The sequence below is a fragment of the Oncorhynchus kisutch genome, linkage group LG2 (genome assembly GCF_002021735.2).
Source record: "Oncorhynchus kisutch isolate 150728-3 linkage group LG2, Okis_V2, whole genome shotgun sequence".
Taxonomy (NCBI): Eukaryota; Metazoa; Chordata; class Actinopteri; order Salmoniformes; family Salmonidae; genus Oncorhynchus; species Oncorhynchus kisutch.
The window spans coordinates 67,772,222-67,779,610 of NC_034175.2; the positions used below are offsets into that span (position 1 = coordinate 67,772,222).

General features: G+C 41.9%; 1 pseudogene; it reads left to right on the plus strand.

The window, feature by feature from the left end:
• The first annotated feature begins 1,906 nt into the window (after positions 1–1,906).
• Positions 1,907–6,094, plus strand: LOC109905147 (DCN1-like protein 2; annotated as a pseudogene).
• Positions 6,095–7,389: the final 1,295 nt, after the last annotated feature.

The window sequence follows — 7,389 nt, forward strand, 5'->3', positions numbered from 1 at the left end:
AAGCCAAATTTCTTCAGCCTCCTGAGGTTGAAGAGTGCTGTTGCGACTTCTTCACCATGCTGTCTGTGTGAGTGGACCATTTCAGTTTGTCCGTGATGTGTACGCCAAGGAACTTAACTTTCCACCTTCTCCACTGCTGTCCCGTCGATGTGGATAGGGGGGTGCTCCCTCTGCTGTTTCCTGAAGTCCACCATCATCTCCTTTGTTTTGTTGATGTTGAGTGAGAGGTTGTTTTCCTGACACTACAACCTCCTCCCTATAGGCTGTCTCGTCCTTGTTGGTGATCAAGCCTACTACTGTTGTGTTGTCTGCAAACTTGATGATTGAGTTGGAGGCGTGTATGGCCACACAGGGAGTACAGGAGGGGGCTGAGCATGCACCCTTGTGGGGCCCCAGTGTTGAGGATCAGCGAAGTGGAGATGTTGTATCATTGCCACAGAGAAGGAAAGCCCACAGTCCTTGGTAGCGGGCCACGTTGGTGGCACTGTATTATCCTCAAAGGTGTTTAGTTTGTCTGGAAGCAAGACGTCGGTGTCCGTGACATGGCTGATTTTCTTTTTGTAGTCTGTGATTGTCTTTAGACCCTGCCACATACGTCTCGTGTCTGAGCCGTTGAATTGCGACTCCACTTTGTCCCTATACTGACATTATGCTTGTTTTATTGCCTTGCGGAGGGAATAACTACACTGTTTGTATTCGGCCATAGTCCCGGTCATCTTTCCATGGTTAAATGCGGTGGTTCACGCTTTCAGTTTTGCACGAATGCCGCCATCTATCCACGGTTTCTGGTTAGGGTAGGTTTTAACAGTCACAGTGGGTACATCATCTCCTATGCACTTTCTTATAAACTCACTCACCGAATCAGCGTATAAATCTATATTATTCTCTGAGGCTACCAGGAACATGTCACAGGTACATCCTGTTTGAGTTTCTTCCTATAGGAGGGGAGAAGCAAAATGGAGTCGTGGTCAGATTTGCCAAACGGAGGGCGGTGGAGGGCTTTGTATGCATCGCGGAAGTTAGAGTAGCGGTGATCCAGTGTTTTGCCAGCCCGGGTACTACAAGCAATATGCTGATAGAATTTAGGTAGCCTTAAATTTTCTTTGTTTAAATCCCCAGATACAATAAATGCAGCCTCCGGATATATGGTTTCCAGTTTGCATAGAGTCCAGGGAAGTTCTTGAGGGCCGCCGTGGTATCGGCTTGAGGGGGGATATACATGGCTGTGACAATAACCGTTGAGAGGAGGATGTGGTTGCTTGTGGAGAGAGAGCAGTGTGGGTGGTAGGCAGATCATCCAAAGTGACACTGATTGGTTGCTCTAGCTTATCACTTCTTGACTAAAAGAAAGCTAGATTTAGAAATGAGTTCGACCTTGCCATAGTTCAACAGCTGAAAAGCCTTCATTAACATACTCCGAGATAGCAAAACATTGTTGTCACTGAATGAAGTAGCCTACCCATCGCCATTTACAATTTTCTTTATCATTTAAATCAATTATACTATAGCACATTCAATGACATTATTATTGTAGACTACAGGCTACTCCTGTATCTACCTTGTACAATACCGTAATCATTGAATGACGTAGTGTACCCATCCACATTTACAATTTCATTTATCAATTATATAAATAATACAAGCACACGCAGTTACATTATTGTAGAATAGGCTACTCCTGTATGCACACTGTATTAGGATACCGTTCTGATTTTATTGATCTAGTCAGGCATGATTTTAATTGATTTTCTACTTCCAGAACCAGACCTCTACTATAAGGAATCCATGCAATCTTCTGTGGAGAAGAAGCTGGAACAGCTCTACAACTGCTACAAAGGCAAGTGGGAGAAGTTCTGGAGGAATAGAGCACGCGGAGATTGTGTGTGTCAAAGATTGTGTGTCTGTTATGGTTTCGTAAGTGTGTGTGTATTATGTATTTGTGGTGTTATGCCTTGTATTGCTTATCTTGTTCACCAGAAGAGGAAATGTGTGTTTGTGGTCTCTCAGATCCCTACGATAGTGATTTCTGGACTGTGTGTGTTTATTAAGCGTTTATATACAGATGTATTTCCACAGATCCCCAGGATGAGAATAAGATTGGCATCGACAGCAGTTCTGCGATGACCTCACCCTGGACCCGACCTGCATCAGAGTCCTGGTGGTGGAGTGGAAGTTCCGGGCCACCACCGAGTGCGAGTTCAGCAAGAAGGAGTTCCTTGACGGCATGTCTGAACTGGGGTGAGCGCGTGGTGATGTCATCACTCTGCGACACAGCTCAGTTTGGGGGCATGACAGTGTGATATTGGTTATAGCCAGAGCATGTTTTTGTGGGGTTGTTAGTGTTTATTCCCATGGTGGGGTGAGTTGCTATATTTTGACTAAGTCAACATTGGCATTATTAATACTGTGTCTTCATGTTTGGTGGGAAGCCAAGTCAGCATAGGTTACCTCTGAGTCCTACGGAAACTTGTTTTTAAATGGATATTGAAAATGAGTGTTCTTATTGGACAACTTTCGCTTCAAAAGGTTATCCTGTTTGTGCCCACAGAACATGGCCCTGGGGAACCCAAATGATGGGTAGTAGATTGTAGCACAAGAACAGTTTAGGAACCTCTTGGATTAGATGAGATTTGTGTGTGAGTGTTTGTGGTATGCTTTTGATAGAGATATGCACTGACTTGCCCACTCTGTTTCTCTTCTCTCCAGGTGCGACAGCCCAGAGAAGCTGAAGAAGCTTCTTCCCAGATTAGAACAGGAGCTGAAAGACAGCGTCAAGTTCAAGGACTTCTACCAGGTCACGTTCAACTTTGCCAAGAACCCTGGACAGAAGGGTTTAGGTAAGCACAGATGAGTTGGTTACATCAGTGTACACAAGAGTTACTGTGCTGTAGTTGCATCAGTGTTTCTCAACTCTGGTCCTGAGGACATCGAAGGGTGGTGCCCAGGCTTGTGTTTCAACCAAGTGAGAACACACCTGATTCAACTACAGTGAGATAGCAAGGTGTGATTCTTGCTGTGTTTCAGATCTAGAGATGGCTGTGGCCTACTGGAACCTGGTACTGACAGATCATTTTAAGTTCCTGGGCCTCTGGAACAGTTTCCTATTGGTGAGTGAGTAATGCTATGCATCCCTATCTAACATTACATTTGATGCTATTTGTTAGGTACATCCTGTGTCTTGTTTTCTACTGTGCAATTGTTGTGGAAATTCTTACACAGGGACACTCGAAGGCAATCTTAAATGAATCATTGTTTTTTGTCAGTTCGCTGGAGAGGTTCCAACAAACTTAATGCACCATAGTGAACGTCTGACAGAAGCTCTGCTGGGGCAGTCCCAGCAGTTGTCTTATATACGGCTATACACAGACAAGTTCTATTTGCATGATTTAGCATAATGAATGAATCATTACCATTTTGTTTCATTCATGTGACCAACCAATACTGGTTCATAACATGTAACTGACCAATACCTCACGAGGCTTCTTCTCTCTAAGCTGACACCTTGAAACTGAGATATCTTACGTTCTCAAAACTTGGTTCTGGGCGTACTGCCAAATTTCAGCTACTGATAGTGAGGATTCGTTCAGTCATTCACTTGCATGAACACAGGAATTGGTTCATAGAAAAGTACATAAATAGAACACAGAAATTAGTATTAAGAAAAGCACATGTATAAAACGTCTGGTTTTCTCGTGTTTTACGTAGGAACACCACAAAAGGTCGAGTCCCAAAGACACGTGGAACTTACTCTTGGATTTTGGCAACATAATCGCAGACGACATGTCAAATTACGACGAGGAGGGTGAGTTTAAACCCCTTGGTTACCTGGAGTGTATTTGGTAGGGCTCATAGTAGTCATGGTTCATTGCTGTCTGCAAAAGTGCAGTGCAACATTGCCCTCAACTGAATATACACAATGGCAGAATGCAGTAGTCATCAACCCTGGACCTGGAAAGCTACTGAGTGGGCAGGCTTTTGTTCTAGCTCAGCACCAATACACCTGATTCAGCTAATCAAGGTTCTCATGAGCTGTAAATTAGATGAATCAGGTGATTCAGTACTGGGCCGAAACAAAAGCCTGCAGACCCTGTAGCTCTCCTGGACCAGGTTTGGTGACCACTGCTCTAGATGATCGAGAATGAAGTTGCTCTTAGACACTGATTTAAGGTCAGTTTTGCCTTTTCCCCCAATGCTGACAGTTAAGTTGTAGAGAGAGCCTGCTTTTCTCAGATATGTGCTTAGGGCAACTTCTACCTGGAGCAAGACAGTCAGTAAAATGCCCTCTAATCATATGTTTTCTTCCTGTCAGGGGCATGGCCAGTTCTCATAGACGACTTTGTGGAATTCGCCGGGCCGATCGTAACGGAATCCAAACGCAAAACCCACTAATAACAACCCAGCTCTTAGAAGAGGGGTAGAACTTTGTAGGATTTTTTTAATAATTTAAGAGAAAACAGTGAAACACTTGAAACCTGTGACACTGCACAATTATCAGGTAACCACCTATCAGGGAGGAGTGAGAGGAGAACACAGGAAATCAACTCAGAGTTTTATTTTTGTTCTTGTTTGATGACAATCGCCATGTGCACGTTGCTAGCTGGTGACTCCAGCAGTACATGTCCCAGAGGCCTTGCGAATATCATTGTTCCAGACGATGCTCCCTTTGGAATCTCAGTATTCCAGGACAGAATAAGAGAAAAGGAGAGAGCTACATCCCCTGGCACAGCCACGGTCTCTCTCTCTCTTTCTGTCTTGGAGAAATGACGAAACATAGTCACAAATGAATGCACAGTAGGGCAGGGCTGCTCTCTCTGGACCGCAAAGGGCAGAAATACTATTATTTTCTACCTGGTCGTGTTGGGCCGATTATATAAAATAACAAAAATCAGGTCTTCAAGGGCTGCATTGTCTGCCGGCCAATTAATGACACAAATTGATAAATTAAATGCAAGGCATGAATTAAAAGCAGGACTGTGGCATTGCCGCAGGGAGTAGGGGTGCTGGAGGGTGCTGGAAAATCAGAATACCCCTGAAAAATCAGAATACCATTTTTTTTGTAATAAAATATATTATAAAAATACATTTTTAAAAAGTAGTGCACTGGGCCTTTACTAGTATTAGCAGACCGATATAGACGTCTGTAGCATGGGCCAAAAAAAAAATCGGTGTCTCTGCTTTGGCAAAAAATTTAGTTGTATAATTAAGAACAGTATCTTGCAGGATTCAATAGTTGGAATTGTAAGTTGTTGCCTTGTGCCTTTTTCTATGATTGTCATTCTAATGGAATCCAGAAATGAACAAAACCCTGTCCTCAAACATTTACATCAAAAGGTGAAGGGTTATGGGCAAAGACACAAAACATCCACATCACATTAAATATTTTTCTTGATCAAATGACATGGAAAACAACCAGTTTTTGTGCAGTATTAATTACCATCCTTACAAACCACTTAATGTAAATGTACATTACTGTATTGTACATAGGCTGGTCATCTAGGTTTGTACCGGTAGACTTTCCATCACCAAGAAGAAAAACAATGACCAATACAGTAACTGAGTACACGGAGACATCAAGTGGTTTGTGAGGATGTGATGTGGCTCAGTTGGTAGAGAATAGCGTTTGCAATGCTAGAGTTGTGGGTTGGATTCCCACGGGGGACCAATACAAAACAAAGTATGAGAATGTATCCACTCACTATGGTAAGTTGCTCTGGATAAGAATCTATGGAAAAGGAATGAATAGACCATTTCAGTGTTCACATAGAAATAAGTTGCATTTGCAAATTATTTCAAGAAACTGGAAAACATATCAAGCAAGTACTTTTTATATTCAGATGAACTGTTTTGTACAGAATTATCCGACTGAAATGACAAATGCTGGTAAACACTCAAATACATTTAGTTTAAAAAAAAGTACTGGGCCTTTACTAGTCCTGTATTAGCGGACCAATCTAGACATCTTTAGCGCCGGCAATTCCCCCCCCCCAGTATTCATGCCTTTGTGAACAAGCAATATTTACACTTTGACGTTCACCAGTGATACAGGTATGGTTAGTTTGGAAAGGAATGTTGAATAAACCATGTTTTGCTGTAATGTGATGACTCGGTCTCCTATACGTTTTAGTGAAGTCTCTATTGCTATTACGAACATGTTTTAACCTTTCACCCTACTGAACACAATGTTGTGGAAAAAGTACCCAATTGTAATGCTGGAGTAAAAGTAAAGATACCTTTAATAGAAAATGACTCAAGTAAAAGGGAAAGTCACTCAGTAAAATACTACTTGAGTAAAAATGTGAATGTATATGGTTTTAAATATACTTAACTATCAAAAGTAAATGTAATTGATAAAAGATAGAGTAGTATCAAAAGTAAAAAATATTTTAAAATGTCTTATATTAGGCAAACCAGACGGCACCATTTTTCAATTTATTTTATTTACGGATAGTCGGGCACACAACGCTCAGACATTATTTACAAATTAAGCATGTGTGTTTAGTGAGTCCGCCAGATCAGTTTTGTTTTTTGACAGAACACTACACAGCTGATTCAATTAATCAAAGCTTGATGATGAGTTGGTTATTTGAATCAGCTGTGTAGTGCTAGGGCAAAAAATAAACGTGCACCCGGTGGGGCACAGGACCGAGTTTGGGAGGGCTGCTACAGAGTACCACCAAATGAGTCATAATACCCATAAAACCTAGTGGTCAAACATGGTTCCAATCGTTTTTCCACCATACATTTTTCACTTTAAATGGACAATTCTGTGAACTGTCTTGTGCAAGTTTTAAATGGACACAATACCTGTTAGCAAAGGTGTCAGCTAGAGATGACATGCAGGAGCTTGCAGGGATTTATAGTTTTGCATGATGTCTACTTTGATGCTAATTATCATTTTTGAAACAGAGTACATAGGGCTGAATATATTGATAAGTCACCTGGACCGAGAGAGATTTACATGGTTATCAAAATGTCACGCCAGTGTAAGCCTACATGAAACACAGCTCTTATTCTAAGTGTTTCTAAAATCTCCTATGGGAAAATTTTACGGTGGAAAAACGATTGGAACCATTTTCCTGTTTGACTGCTAGGTTTTATGGGTATTATGACACCTACACACTCTATGGGGCTCTATGGAAGCGTGGAAAGTAGGCCAGTCTTTTGTGTGTAAATCCATAACATTACCATAAAGGCTCATCACTGGCATCGGTTGTTACCAGGATGGAACGCGAAACAAGCACTCTGTTTAGACAACAACAAAAAGTCTCACCTGATCACAGTTGCCACTTTAAAGCTTGTGATGTTCAAGCGCCCTCGAGATCATACAATAGATAGGCCTAGAGTAGTGAATTACAGCAGTAGACTTTAGGCCTACGGTATAGGTTGAAT